This window comes from Capsicum annuum, chromosome 3 (genome assembly GCF_002878395.1).
Source record: "Capsicum annuum cultivar UCD-10X-F1 chromosome 3, UCD10Xv1.1, whole genome shotgun sequence".
In the NCBI taxonomy this organism is placed as follows: Eukaryota; Viridiplantae; Streptophyta; class Magnoliopsida; order Solanales; family Solanaceae; genus Capsicum; species Capsicum annuum.
In genome coordinates this window covers 67,876,429-67,890,652 of record NC_061113.1, presented here as the reverse complement: position 1 = coordinate 67,890,652, position 14,224 = coordinate 67,876,429, and positions in this window count along the sequence as shown.

Genomic DNA, 14,224 nt, shown 5'->3' with positions numbered 1-14,224 from the left:
TGGTTGGTTTGCCCATATGAAGCCAAAATATGAGACCAAGGATTTGGTTATTGCTATCGTTAGCAAATTGTGCATGGTTCAAATACAAAGCAATCACCCCTCTCAATCAAAAATTTTTCAAAAATAAAAGGTATGTACGTGAGTGACATTGTAATAATTCTTTCCTCTTTTTGTAACTCCAAACTTTTGACTTATGAAAATTGGTAGATACTCCTTTTTTGTCTCTAGCGGGAGGGGCAACTGGTCCTTCTTGACGAATTCGCATGACATGTGTGGTGAGCTTACTTGTCTAATTTTCATGTATACTTGTACCATCAAGAACTTTCCCATTAGTCTGTAAAAGGTAATTTTGATTCTATTTTGTTGGTGTGATTATCCTAGGCCATATCTGTGACATTGGAAGTCTATTTTAGCCTAAAAATCCTACCATTTCATAGATGTTGTCCCTAGTGACCCACTTTGATCCATTGGACCTTTTCTTGGAAAACACATTACAAGCTGTGTTCCTTTTAATTATTATCTTATTTTTTTACCCTATTCTCCTTGAACTTAAAGGTGAAAATTAATGCTAAAAGCCTATGTTGGGGGTGAGATTGGAAGTGGTAGCTTTTGGCCATAATGTTTTGAGTGCCTAAGAAGCAAAGAATTTAGAACAAATGTATAAGAAAATGTAAGGATCCAACTAAAAAAAGAGCATGAAATGTGCACGAAAAATAAATGGAAAGAAAATAGGTGAACCAAGGAAATAAAGGTAGGCCCTTTTGTAAAGAAAAAAAGTGGCCCATGGTCAAATATTTGATTGAAGATTGTGATGTATCTATTCAAGGAGGGTGAATCCTTATGTTCCTAAATAATATCCTACCCTATCCCAAAGCTACGTTACAAGCTAAAAAAGCCCTTTGAGTTCTCCAACCAAGTAAATTAATTGTAGTGGCGATTTAAAATAGGGGCAAGCCTATGGAATGATACTTGTTAACATTGAGAGTTATTCAGAGAGAGAGAGAGAGTTTCACTTAGATTACTTGATGCATAGTTAATAAATTTCTGTGTAGAATCTTCTTTCTTGTGAGGAGGCGTATAAGCAAGTTGAGGTGTGTAATTTTGTCATCATCCAATAAATAAGTCAATAGGAGTATAGTATAATATAGTTGATGTTAAAAAGGTGTCACTTCTAGAGTATTAGTGATTGTAGCATGGTTTCTCATTGACGTCTTTTTCATCCTTGAAAATTTCATTTTATGTTGTGTGGTGTTATGAAAATAGTCTTGCCTATGTTTGAAGAGATATTGGTGGTAGTTACCAAGTTAAAGTCATCATGATCATTCGGGTCATCTAATTTGGGAATAAATGTGCATTGTCTCAGGGTAAGAGGTAGTGTTGCTTGTGGACAAGCAAAGTTTTAAGTTGGGGTGTTGACGAGTAGTGAGTTTACTATTCATTTCCATTCAATATTCGTCTACACTACTATGATTTGAATGTAATAATGAGAAATATTTATGGTTAAATGCACTAATTCCCATATTTCACAAGTATACAAATGCTAAGAATAAAAAAAGTAACCTTGAACTAAAAAGAATCAAAAATGGAATGGAAGTACAAGAGACAGACAAGATGAAGCCGGAGTAGGATTTGACCCGCAGTTTTGCGATGGGGGCCTGAGGGCTGCAATTGCCGTAAATCCTCCTGATAGCAGTATATCCTATCAACGATCAATCCTCCGTGATTGTGTGAGAGCGAAATTAACCCAAGGGTAAACATATAGTTTCACCCAGCTGAGTTCAATTCAATTGTAGGCTTAAATCATTCAGTCATCATCATTCTACAACCCTACCTTATATCCTTAGTTTAGGGTTTTAGTAATTTCTTGGAGCTTGGAGTTAAATTTCTACTAATATTGAGCTAAGAAGACATTAGAGTGACTTCTAAGTAGAGAATTGGCAAATCCCAATGAGAATTACTTTAAAACTTAAAGGGTGGTTTGTATTTTCTTTATTTTTTATGAATAAATTTAAAGAAAATTTTGGTTTACTTTTTTTATTATCATTATGAGTAGCAAGTTCGTCATCTTAGGATTATGTTAGAATAGGGTACAATTGTGAGTTGGTTATAATTCATATGTGCATATTTCAGTTTGTTGGTGATGGTTCTACTATTTATTTACTAAATTTGTAGGGATTTGTAGGTGAATGCCCCAAATACCCAAATGAATTTGATGGGTGAAAATCAAAAAATATTGAAAGGTCAAACCATCTCTGAAAGAGGGGTTTGAGTGAACTTATGGAACTCATATCATCCTTGAAAGAGGGATATAGGAACAAAGGCAATAGTAGATAATTTATGGGCATAGTTTATGAATGCTCAGTAGATAATTTAGCGCCGTAGTTTACGAATTCTCAGTATCTTAGACATAAGGGTGATTATGAGGTTTAATATACCATGGCAATCATCCTAGAAATAGGGATACCTAATTGATGTTTTGGATGGATTTAATTGTCACACTTTTTAGGTACTCGAAAGGGTCAATGAGTGACATCATTGAGGTTTTGTTGAAGAACTAGCCTCAAGGACAGTAAAACTATCTTCCCACATCATCAACGATTAAAAGTTCACCAAATCATTATATTCCCATACACAACTTGCCCCTAGGAAAGCATAATCCAAGATCCATGCCTAATTGATTACACATAAATTGTTCTTAGTCTTGTATTAGTCCTTTAGAACCCCAAGAATTACTTTAACATTTTAAAATATTGAGAGCCACCCAAACCATTCTGTACCATAAGTTTGAACTTTGAGAGAAACTATTAATTCAGAGTTACTCAATCACCACACACATTGTTCCTCTTGGATTCAATCCCGACTCCTAGTCGGGTAAATATATTGACAATGACTGCTTTCAACTCCAATTAACGTATAAGTTGTGCATTATCAGTAAACGGGTTGGATGTTTTACTATAACTAACTAATACCTACATAGTTTTGTCAGGTGCATCATTTCATGCTATAGTGGATAATGGTAAAATTATTGACTCTATTCTTCAAGAGTCTTAAGGAGACACCAAGGAGGTGTGCGATCAAAGGGAGTTTAGAGGTCATCCTCCTTGAGGAAGAGGCTGTAAAGGTTTCCCTAGGTATCATGGTAGAATCGTGCACGTAGCCTTGTAGGGTTCTGGTAGTTGGTATTCTAGTTTAATAGCATTGGACGGTCGTTCTAGCTCATCCATTCCTACCCTTATTGTGTCAGACCGCAGAGTATTGTTTGTATGTTATGAGGCACCATTTTGACAAGGACTATCAATATTGTGTTTTTACCCCAACTCCTATATCAATAGTGAGAGGTCGAGGTTCAACTTGAGGAGCACGAGGATGGAGTACTTCTTCCTATTGTATTGTTTGCGGGGCTTCTTAGTTAGGTCATGGTCATGGATAATACTATGTTAAACCCGCCAGACTAGAGACAGAGGCTTTCACCGCTGTCATCCTAAGTATCATCCCATTTTATTTTGGATCTTTATTTGTGTTATTTGATTTGGGGTAGACTTTCTTGTTTGTGTCTGCATATTTTCTTTGACTTTTGATTCTGATGGTGAGCCTTTGCCATGCTTATCGATGTATCTACCTTTGTAGAAGACTTTAGTGGTGGATTGGGTGTTCCGATCTTATGTTGTGACCTTTTTTGGTTTGAGACTTGGGTATATATGATTATTATAGATATGATAGATTTTGATGTTGCCTTGGGCATAGATTTGTTAGCTCCTTATCATGCTATCCTAGACAATTATGCTAAGACCATAATGTTATCTTCGTCGAATCTGCCGAGGATAGCAGAAGGCAACTGTTAGCTCAGGAGGAAACTATTGACTGAGCTTCAAAGATAAAGAAGATACACATAAAATAAAAACAGAATGGAAAACTACACCCGAATGTCCATCAACCACATAAGACATCCAACGAGATAATATGTATAAACTATCCTAATCATGTCCAAGAGACTATAATAGTTATGCTAAGTAAGAAATAAGAATGCACTATCTTATTCTAGCAACACACAAAGATCTCAATAAGAGTGGAAGGAAGATACATGTAAGTATACAAGGCCAAGGAATGCATAAACAATCTGAATACCTAGAAGGAAGAGATATATGGTAATACCATAGCTACATATAGGTAAGTATGCATATATATATATATATAAATATATCACAAGGACTACTCGAAATGCATTCTAAATCATAAGACTGGCAATTTAAGACCTCTTTACCATAGCAGGAGCTTGTGCTAGAATGCTCAATGGTTCTAGTCTATATATCTAATCATCAGATAATCATGCATAGTAATATAATCATAAGACAGAATAGGCCAAAATCATACCTCGAATCTCGATACCAAATCAATGACCAATTTTTCATAAACTAGCCATAACTAGGATCATACCAATGATAATTACAATGTAGATAAAAATGTGAGTAACCGGTTAGTTCAGACAACCAAATACCTAGCCGAGCCCATCACATACCCTTCTGCCCCAGGCTCAGAAGTTGTAATCAACAAGTAACACACGACAAGTCATATCCATTACCTATATATATGTAACCCCCATATTGGTTAATAAATATAGGAACATATATGGGATAGGTATTGTATATGCAAGGATGAATACAACAAAATCCGTAATACTATAATCATCGTCATCATAACCATCATCATCATAACTATCATCATCACACCCATCATCATCATCATAATAATCCTCATTATAACCATCATCATTATAATAATCCTCCGGCTTTGCCAAATATATATTTATATTAATAATTTCAATACATTAGGTTAGCCAGACTAGAACCGGTAGATGTACACATAGGCATATCAATGTAATCATCCACCGTCATTTCAGGGTAAATAATCATAATCATCCTCCGGTATTTTTGGGTATCAATATCATTATCACATTATCCTCTGGCCTTATTGGGTATCAATATATCATAACATTGTCCTCCGACCTTGCCGACTATCTATTATAATCATAGTATCCTTCGACCTTACCTGTTATATAAGTAGAACCATCATAATTATCAACATACATATAGATGACATCAATAATAAAGTTTTACATTATACTTTACCCAAAAATTATATCATCAATACATTTTCTCTCTTTGTCCCAAACTAGAGAGATGGGTATTTAGAAATATTAAGTGCATGCACTCAAGATGTGGCTAAAATGAGTATAATTTGTAACTCCACTACCCGGAGTGAACTTTGGGACTAAATCATTATAGAAGTATAGAAAGGGTTAGAATCTCTCACAATCAGATTAATTAGTAGTATAAAATCATAGACAAAAATCTATCTTAGTTAAATCTTTTTAAACATCCTTATTAATCATTTTTACATATATGTTATTCATTAAGACAACCATTTATTTTTATGAGGGAATCCTTTTTCAAGGTACAAACAAGGGTTTAAACCTTATTTAGTTAGAACAGTAATAAGATTATAATCTTATCGGAATCGTATCTATCATTGATGCAATGATCATAAAAGTATCGAATCTATGCATGCCACCACCTGTATTCAAACAAAAAAACCTTAAGCATTAATATATAAGTAAACTATAATCACATACTTTACAAGGATAAGCACTTCCCAAATCGTCAACTCATATGATAATACGACCTTGGGCCTAATAATGTGTCTTGAATAATTATAACATCATAATCACTGCTTTTAACCCATGTACATATTCAAAACCTATATCACTAATAATGTCTACAAACCATCTCATATCTATAAGCCATAGAATATTCATGAGGCATAACATCTCTATAAGCCATACAACATATCTATAATTATCTCATATCTAGGAGGCATAATATATCAACAATCATCTCATATTTCAGAGGTATAACATCAATATGGCATCTCACACTTTGAGGCATAATATATCAACAAGCATCTTATGTCTATGAAGCATAATATATATAAGTATCTTATGTCAAGAAGGTTTACCATTAATAAGGCATCTCATGTCAATAGTCCATATTTCATATTTATGTCTATGCCTATGTTATCAAGCATGTCGGCAGACCATGTCATAACTCAAGTTCCAAATGCCATAGCATAGCTACATGCCATAAGTCCTAATTTCGGGAAAGGCAGCATAATTTGTCAAGTCGGAAAGTAGCATTATTCTAAAGGCTTAATAGTCTCCGCTATGCCTAATAACTGCAACAAATACCACAGGGGATAACGCAAATCATAGCCTAAGGTGGGACGGAAGAACCCACTTCCAATCCTCAAATTTCATATTTAGGAAATTTATACCCCAACTAGGCTAACGTTTCTAGTTAAATTCCAATATGTCAAGTAAGCCATATCCAATCCTAAGATATGAATTCTTTCTAGAAATTCCACCTAAATTATGATTTCAAGATCACTGGAATAGCCCAACTAAGATTAATCACATTGATCAGATTTCCAACACTAAACCACAGCCCATAACTAGTATCATATCATATCCATTCTATGAATTATTAAATCTAGGAAAAAGGGAATATGATTCTAAAAGTGTAATAACCACTTCACATTATGGGTCAAAACCCTCATCAAATCCTTAAACTTCAATATTAAAAACTAGGTCATCCTACCATAATCAATCTCAACATTGACAGTCACATGCAATATATGACATGCATCATCTTATGAAGAAGAGTAGACATAAGCCTACAGATCACACATAACTTACTCTATTATTTTGGGAAGGACGATCGTTGACAATATAATAACCCAACTTGTGTTGGGGTTAAATCTTCGAGGAGTGTGACTAGTTTTCAGATCCTATGTATGTTTAAAGTTACTAAGTATTGACCCGTAATACGCATTTAAAGCAATACATAAATAAAATTAGTGGTATGAATTGAAATGCATTTCAAAAAATTAGCTTGTGAAACTTAAATAAGGGCAATAATTTTTTAATACAATCCAATAAGAGAAGAGTTTTGGGGCTATGCTTTCCAATGAGAGAACAATTCCATTGCTAGTTAATAAATATATGGGTAGGCTAGGTTAAAGGTTATGGTGTTCGTATTTTAGAAAACACCCAAAATTTCACTCATAGATTCTTTTGAATACCTCATGGGTGTGCAAAAATAATCAAGCCAAAACGAAAAATTTGGAATCCCTATGTCTAGGATAATGCCCATGACATAGCAAACCCACAAACCATGCATATTTATAAGACAATGTTAAGTAGTAAGCTTCAATCTACTATATTATTCACTAATACTCATCACCCGTACCCCCCTTTTCAAAGATGGTGGGGGGTATAAGGATTAACATATCCCTCTTTCAAGGATGATATGAGATTTAAGGAAATTAGGGCTTTCACTTATAAATTCCAATTTAGTAATTAAGTATTTGTGAAACCCAAGATTATTAACTAAGAATCAGGATTAGAAATCAGTACCCATACACATTAGGAGCCAATTTCAAGATAAACAAAGAATATGATTTAGCTAATCATTAAAATTGAAAAAACATTAAACCCAAGTTTGCATTCAATGACTCTATAGTTGCAAAGCATGAATAATATCAAGTCTAATTCCATATTATAACTAAAATCTCTTGGAATGTCAACAATAATTGTTCTTTCCCTATTTAAAAGGGTTTCACAATATATAAAACATGAATTTTAGTTGAAAGATACCTCAAAAGTGTAAGGGTTTTTTTCCTTTTTGAGAGTTGGAACTAGTGTTAATTTAGAAATTTGTCCCTGAAATAATTCCGCACTACCGTGATCGCCAGTAGCTGATTGCGATGACAACTTCTGGCATAATGAGCCTAAAGCGATAGCCATGACTTGATCGGTCTTTGTATTGTCATGAGCCAGACGACAAACTGTAACCGCGGCACTCAGATTGTGATCACGATAATTGAGGTTGATCCTTGCTATGAATTTTCATGCATTTTCACTATCTCTGCCCTTTTGTTCTCTTTTTAGCCGACTTCACTTATTTTCTTCCAATTACCTGTAAACCTACAAAAAATGGAAATTGGTCTATTTAAATGACAATTTCTCCTCATTTACACAATTTTACCAATGTAGTGTGCACGAATTTGGATTTCAATGAGTGATAAATTTACCACTCATCAACACACCAACATAAAGCTTTTCTTGTTCTCAAACAACACTACTTCTTATTCGATGAGACTATGCAATTATACGCTGATTCATATGACCAAATGATCATTATGATTTCAAACTTGGTTAGTACAAACAAGTAGCTCTCAAGCATGTGAAAAACTAATCTTACAACTACTCTCAAACTAAACAACAAGGGTGCAAAAGACTTTAAAGAACAAATAAGGAATAATCAGTAACTCTTTAAAAGTGACACACCATCAATAGCGACTCTATTATACTCCTTTCCCTCATTTTTTGGAAGATGACAACGTCACCCGCCTTAATTAGTCTATATTCCTCCTCATAAAAGAAAATACCACATACCAAAAGTATCTATCATGTAACAAAGAATTAGAATGAAAGCACCCACCTTCACATTCATTATCTCAATACAAACAACTATTATGCCATGCTTTCCCTTATTTTCAATCGTCACTACTTTGAATAAACTTTATTAGAGATTTCAAATAGATTTTTCAAGCTAGTAATGTAGGCTCAGGAAAGGGTATGATAGCATATAGGAACAAAGTGGCTATGCCCTCCTTAAACATCTAGATCACACTATTCAATCAAATATTGGACATTGGGCCACTTCATTTGTGTTCATTTCGCATATATGCCTACTTTCACTACCTTAATTCACCCTTTTCCTTGAAAGCATTTTCTTCTCATTTATTTCTTTTATGAAATCTATACTTTTCCTTCGTTTCATGATTCCTTTCTTTTTCAATTTTTCACTTACTCTCTTCGCTTAGCTTTTAGGAATCCAATTACAAAACCATGGCCCAAGGTCACCTCTTCTAAGACTTACAACTCCTTACTTAGGCTTTTGGCCTTAAGTCCCATTTTCAAGTTTAATGAGGGAAGTGTTCAAAAGATGGGTAAACTTCATATAGTTAAAGGCTTGTAATGTGGTTGCCAAAGAAAGGTTCAAAGGCTCAAAATGGGTGACTAGGGATACCATTCTATGTATAGGTAGGCTCTTTAGGATAAAGTGGGTTTCGAAGTTCACAAGGAAGGCTAAATATAATTTCTCCAACCAAGCATAATCATAATTATCCTTGATGGGCTAATGAGGCAAGTTCTAGATAATAAAAGTAAGAATGAGAGTTAAACAACTACGCTCAAAACACATGACATGGAAATATTTTAAGGAGGATCTATTACATTTCCTACTAGAGACAAAAGGAGGTATTTACCATATAATACCAACTATGAACTTTTGTGTCACAAAAATAAGGAAAACGTTGTTCCAAAATTGTTCACGTCTATTCCCTTGGTTTTCAAAAAAAAATGGATGGAGGAAGTGTTTGATTCACATTTATACCGCACAAAATTTTCTATTGATGATACCAAAGCAATTTGTCATCTAACATTTTATCTATCATGTGGGAAAACCACATGGATACTCTAACTTCACCATATGTATTAAGCCGATACAAAAACTCCAATGCTATGGGTACTTAGACTTCCCCTATATCTATGGCTCGAAACCCAAACACGATGATGTTTCCTTAAGAATGTCGTCACTCAATCTACACAGGGAAAGGCTCATCCGATAGCATTATGAACAAAATAAGAATAAAATAAAAATTTAAGAATAAAAACAGACAACTAATCCATTAAATGTAGGCACGATCAATGTGCCCAAATATTACAACCAAAAATAAAAATATTATTATCCAAATCATCCAAAAATAAAGTAAAAGCATCCAAGAAGATATTCAAATAATATAGACAAATCAAATAACTATGGCTACTAAGGAGACGGGTACCCCCCAACTAGTAGTTTACAGTAAACTAATGGCATAATTATCAAAGTATAGAGAGAGTAAATAGTTCTCCCTAATCACGACACCATCTAATCTTGACCGTGAAGCTGGACTTCATCATCATTATTAACTTAAGGATTAGGAAGTCTGTTGTTTGATTTCAGGACCCTTCATAGGCCCTACACCCCTTTACACATCATTATGACGAACTTGTACCTCTTTTTCACTCTCTTTTGCATCTTATTATATGACTCCTATAGTGACTTATAGGATTATACCAAAGAGGAGTAGGACCTCTCAAACCTAGAAATAGTTCCACCGTACTTCTTCTACTCCACTAGGTATCTCTCATAGTATGATTGAGCAACATAGGAGTGACAGGTGGTGAAAGTCTCTCCCGGCCCCTGAGGTAGCTTAGACACAATATCCCTAATCATCCTCATCTCAATTAAGATCTCATCAAATAGGCCTTTTGTGGATGGCCTGCATGAATGTATAAAATTTTTCTATGAGCTCTCCAAGTCAACCTTTCTCTTCTTTATCTTTCTAAGAACTCCCTCTTTTAGATTCCTTACAGGGTAAGTGGGAGTCTTGGGGTAGATCGAACTACCCTTCAGTTAGTCATCAACATGGTCTCACCAACACACCTCCGTGATAAAGTATGGGAATAAAAGCATGGGCCCTCTTTTGTTTTTGTAATGTCCATTATCAATTAGCACAAAGCAACCAACATTCAAAAGAATGTTGTTCAAGAGCCAAGCCACCATCTGAGCATGCATACTCGGGACATTTTTCAGGTTGGTGGTGGGAGAGACCCTGCTGCATAATAGTAAACCAGATCTTAGCTTCAATAATAAAGTCACTCATTAGTATTCTAGTTTTAGTTATGGCCCAAGAGACCTCCCTACCCAAGCATAAATGCTTCACCAACCAACTCACAAGAGCGTAATCCTTGGCCTTATATTATCTCATATCCACATTGTGTATCCCGTCAACTCCATTAATCCACTGAGCCTCAAAAAGAACCTTATTTTTCCCTTGAATTTTATTACTATCTTAGAGATATCTACTACATTGAGATTTATGTAGAATTCTCTTACCCAATGCTCATTTGCTTTGCATGGTTTTGGAGAAAAGTATATCTATCCCATGGTCTCTAGAATCCCATGGAAAGATGAGAGTTTCTCGGGCATATTTTTTGTGGAAATTCCCCTCTCTAGCAGCAACTTCTTTCTTATAAGGTCCTTATAATATTCAGTCTCATATTTTGGGGCCATAAAGTGGTTAGTGTCATAGCCTGCCACTTATCAACTATAATCCACACACAAAGCATTAGTTCATAAGGTCAATGTGAACAAAATGTTCTATTTAACTTGATTAAGCTGAAGGAAAGACTGATGGGAGGTGGAAAAGCTTAAGAATGCAAGGTCTAAGATTTCGACTAGTCTATCAGACTAATCTTAGTTATCGTAATTGCGGTCTTCTTGGATCGTGATCAAGATTCTTAAGAGCAGTTGGAGTCATGCTCTCAGTTGTCACTACCACAATAATAGGTTTGCGATCTTGATAACGTGATCGCAGCCCTTAGACAGTGATCATGGTTACTGAGGTATATCTGATCAAATTTCTCAAAATCCAAAAATTGAATTTCATTGTCAGAGTTTGTTCTAAATCAAAAGTTTACATTACGAGCAAGAAACATAGTCCTTGGATATTAAATAATGCCCTTTGAATATGGGAAAACTAGTAAGAAATTCATTCGAGCATAAAATCGAAGACTTGGTGTGCACATGCTATTTCTATCAATTTTGAACGATTTTGGGTACTCAAACTTCCACAAGTGTGTCCAGACGAATAACAACAACCAACCATACCAAGCAAAAATAATTGAACATGGATTTAGCTTGAAAATCACACTTTTAGGCCATTCTTAATCATGAGTTCTAAGGCCTACACATACGCATAAAAATGAGGAATTTAAAGCAGATACCGAATTGGGGAATGCAAGAGAGGATGCAATGCACAATTGGATGTTATTAAAAGGGAACAATTTAGAGAAGTTTGAAATAATTGGAGAGAAAATATGATGAGAGGTTGTGGCGATTGTTCAAGTTTAAACATCCATGATCGCAATTACAAATAAGGGATTGCGGTTGTAAACCCTATGTTATCGCTATCAAAAGCCCCGTGCCATCACGATCGTACACATAAATGTGGTTTTAGATCCTCTATTTTAAACAACTCAACCCACTACTCAAGTTCACCACAGTTTGCCTTACTCTACATCATTTGAATGCAAGCTTTTTGGTACCTAATTTGCATGGATCAATTTTAATAAACATAAGCTACTCTAAAGAGTAAAAATCAAAGGATACGGGACACATTCATGGCATGATGGGTTACCTCCCATCCAGTGCATAATTCAATATTGAGGCACGATCTATAAGAAATTTTTAGAAATCAATGTCTTTATTAGCTTAGCATATCCCAAAATTTATTCAATGGCTTCTAGCAATGGGATGTTGATAAAAAGATTGCTAATCTTGGCGAGAAACTTCTCGAATTTGACATTATCCTCCTTTTTCATAACTCTTTAAGGGAATGGAGGAGGGATTTTTATTGGATACAAGGGGTCAAATTTTGGTTAATCACCCTTAACTACCTTAGGAGTTCCCTCCTCCTCAGCAATCTATTAAATTATCATTGGTTAGTCATCATCCCATTCTTTATACTTTGGAGCCTCATCATTAGGCTTACCCACATGATTCTTCTTTGTGTTTATTTAGTAGTTAAGACATTTACTTTGAGCAACCTCTTGTGCACAAAGTTCTTTACTTCTTCATGTGATAATTGCTAAGACGTTACAATTGTTTTTAGGATTTGCCACTATATCAATAGGGATGCCACCTTTAGGCCTACCATTAAGTGTAGTTGAGATTTGGCCAATTTGGGTCTCTAATTGGTTGATTGAAGCAAAGTGTGATACAACCGTTTGATTAATTTGAGAGAAGTGTCCTTTTAATTCTCGGACCATCTTGTCCGTCCCTTCAATACTCATAAAGATTCTAGGAAGCACATCCTCGACTTTGATTTTGTCAGGAATGATGGGATTTAACTCTTTGATCCTTATTCAGTCATGGGGGCACACAACTATAATACTTTGATTTCTTATCCCTCCAATAACAATGTCTATCTCTATCAAGCTCCTTTTTTCAATCACGATAGTTCTAACCATGATTCCCATATTTCCTTTGATAGGCCGGGCGGGAACCCCCTTACCTCCCCCCAAATAGTTTGCCAAGTATCTAATTTCTCCGTCAAAGGCTTTTGCCTCATCTTCATTATATACTTTGGATTCCATGACATTTACCATTTTTCTAGGTGTACTATCACATGCTTTGAAAAGAAGTCTAATTTTGTCATTATTTTTTCCATATTTTCCTCCCTCTCTTCTTTTTTCTTTCTTTGCTCTTTATTCACAATTGAGGCAGTGAGACAACTCATGGCTACCTTAGTATTTTGGGTGTGCCACTTCCTATTTTCCATTATGATTTTCTCAAGTAAAGTTGAAGCAATACCATATGACAACCTCACAAGGGATCCACCGACAACATTGTCCACCTTGATCTTATTGAGTTGGTCCAATGACGTATAGAATATTCAAAAGAGAATCTTATTCGGTACTTCATGGTTAGGACACTACACAATATTTTCATTAAATCTCTCCAAAACATCAAATAGTGTCTCTCCATTGAGTTAAATAAAATTAATGATTTCATCATGCAATTAAAACATCTTGAATGGTGTGAATTAATGATCTAAGAAAAGATCGATAAGCTTGACCCATGATGTGATGGACCCAATAGAAAGATATCTCAATAATAATACCACCTCACCCATTGGGGAGAATGGGAAGAGGCATAACCATATGGACTCTTGTGAGATATGAGCAATGTCGAACAGGGCACAGACTTTCATAATATTTTTCAAGAGCAAGTTTGGGTATTCATGAGCTTGACCCCTAAAGAAACCTTTTATTTGAAGCATGTGTAATATCAAACTTGTGTCATAGAACACATCATTACCTTCATTCAATGGGTTGTAGATGGTGATAACACGCCCCACATCATGGAGATGGTTTTCATCATCAAGCAGACCATCAAAGGACCCAACATTTCTTCCGTGATCACTTATTATGTCATGGACACTATACATATCTCCTAAAAAGAAACAAAACCAATAAAAAAGTGTATAACAAACACTATTG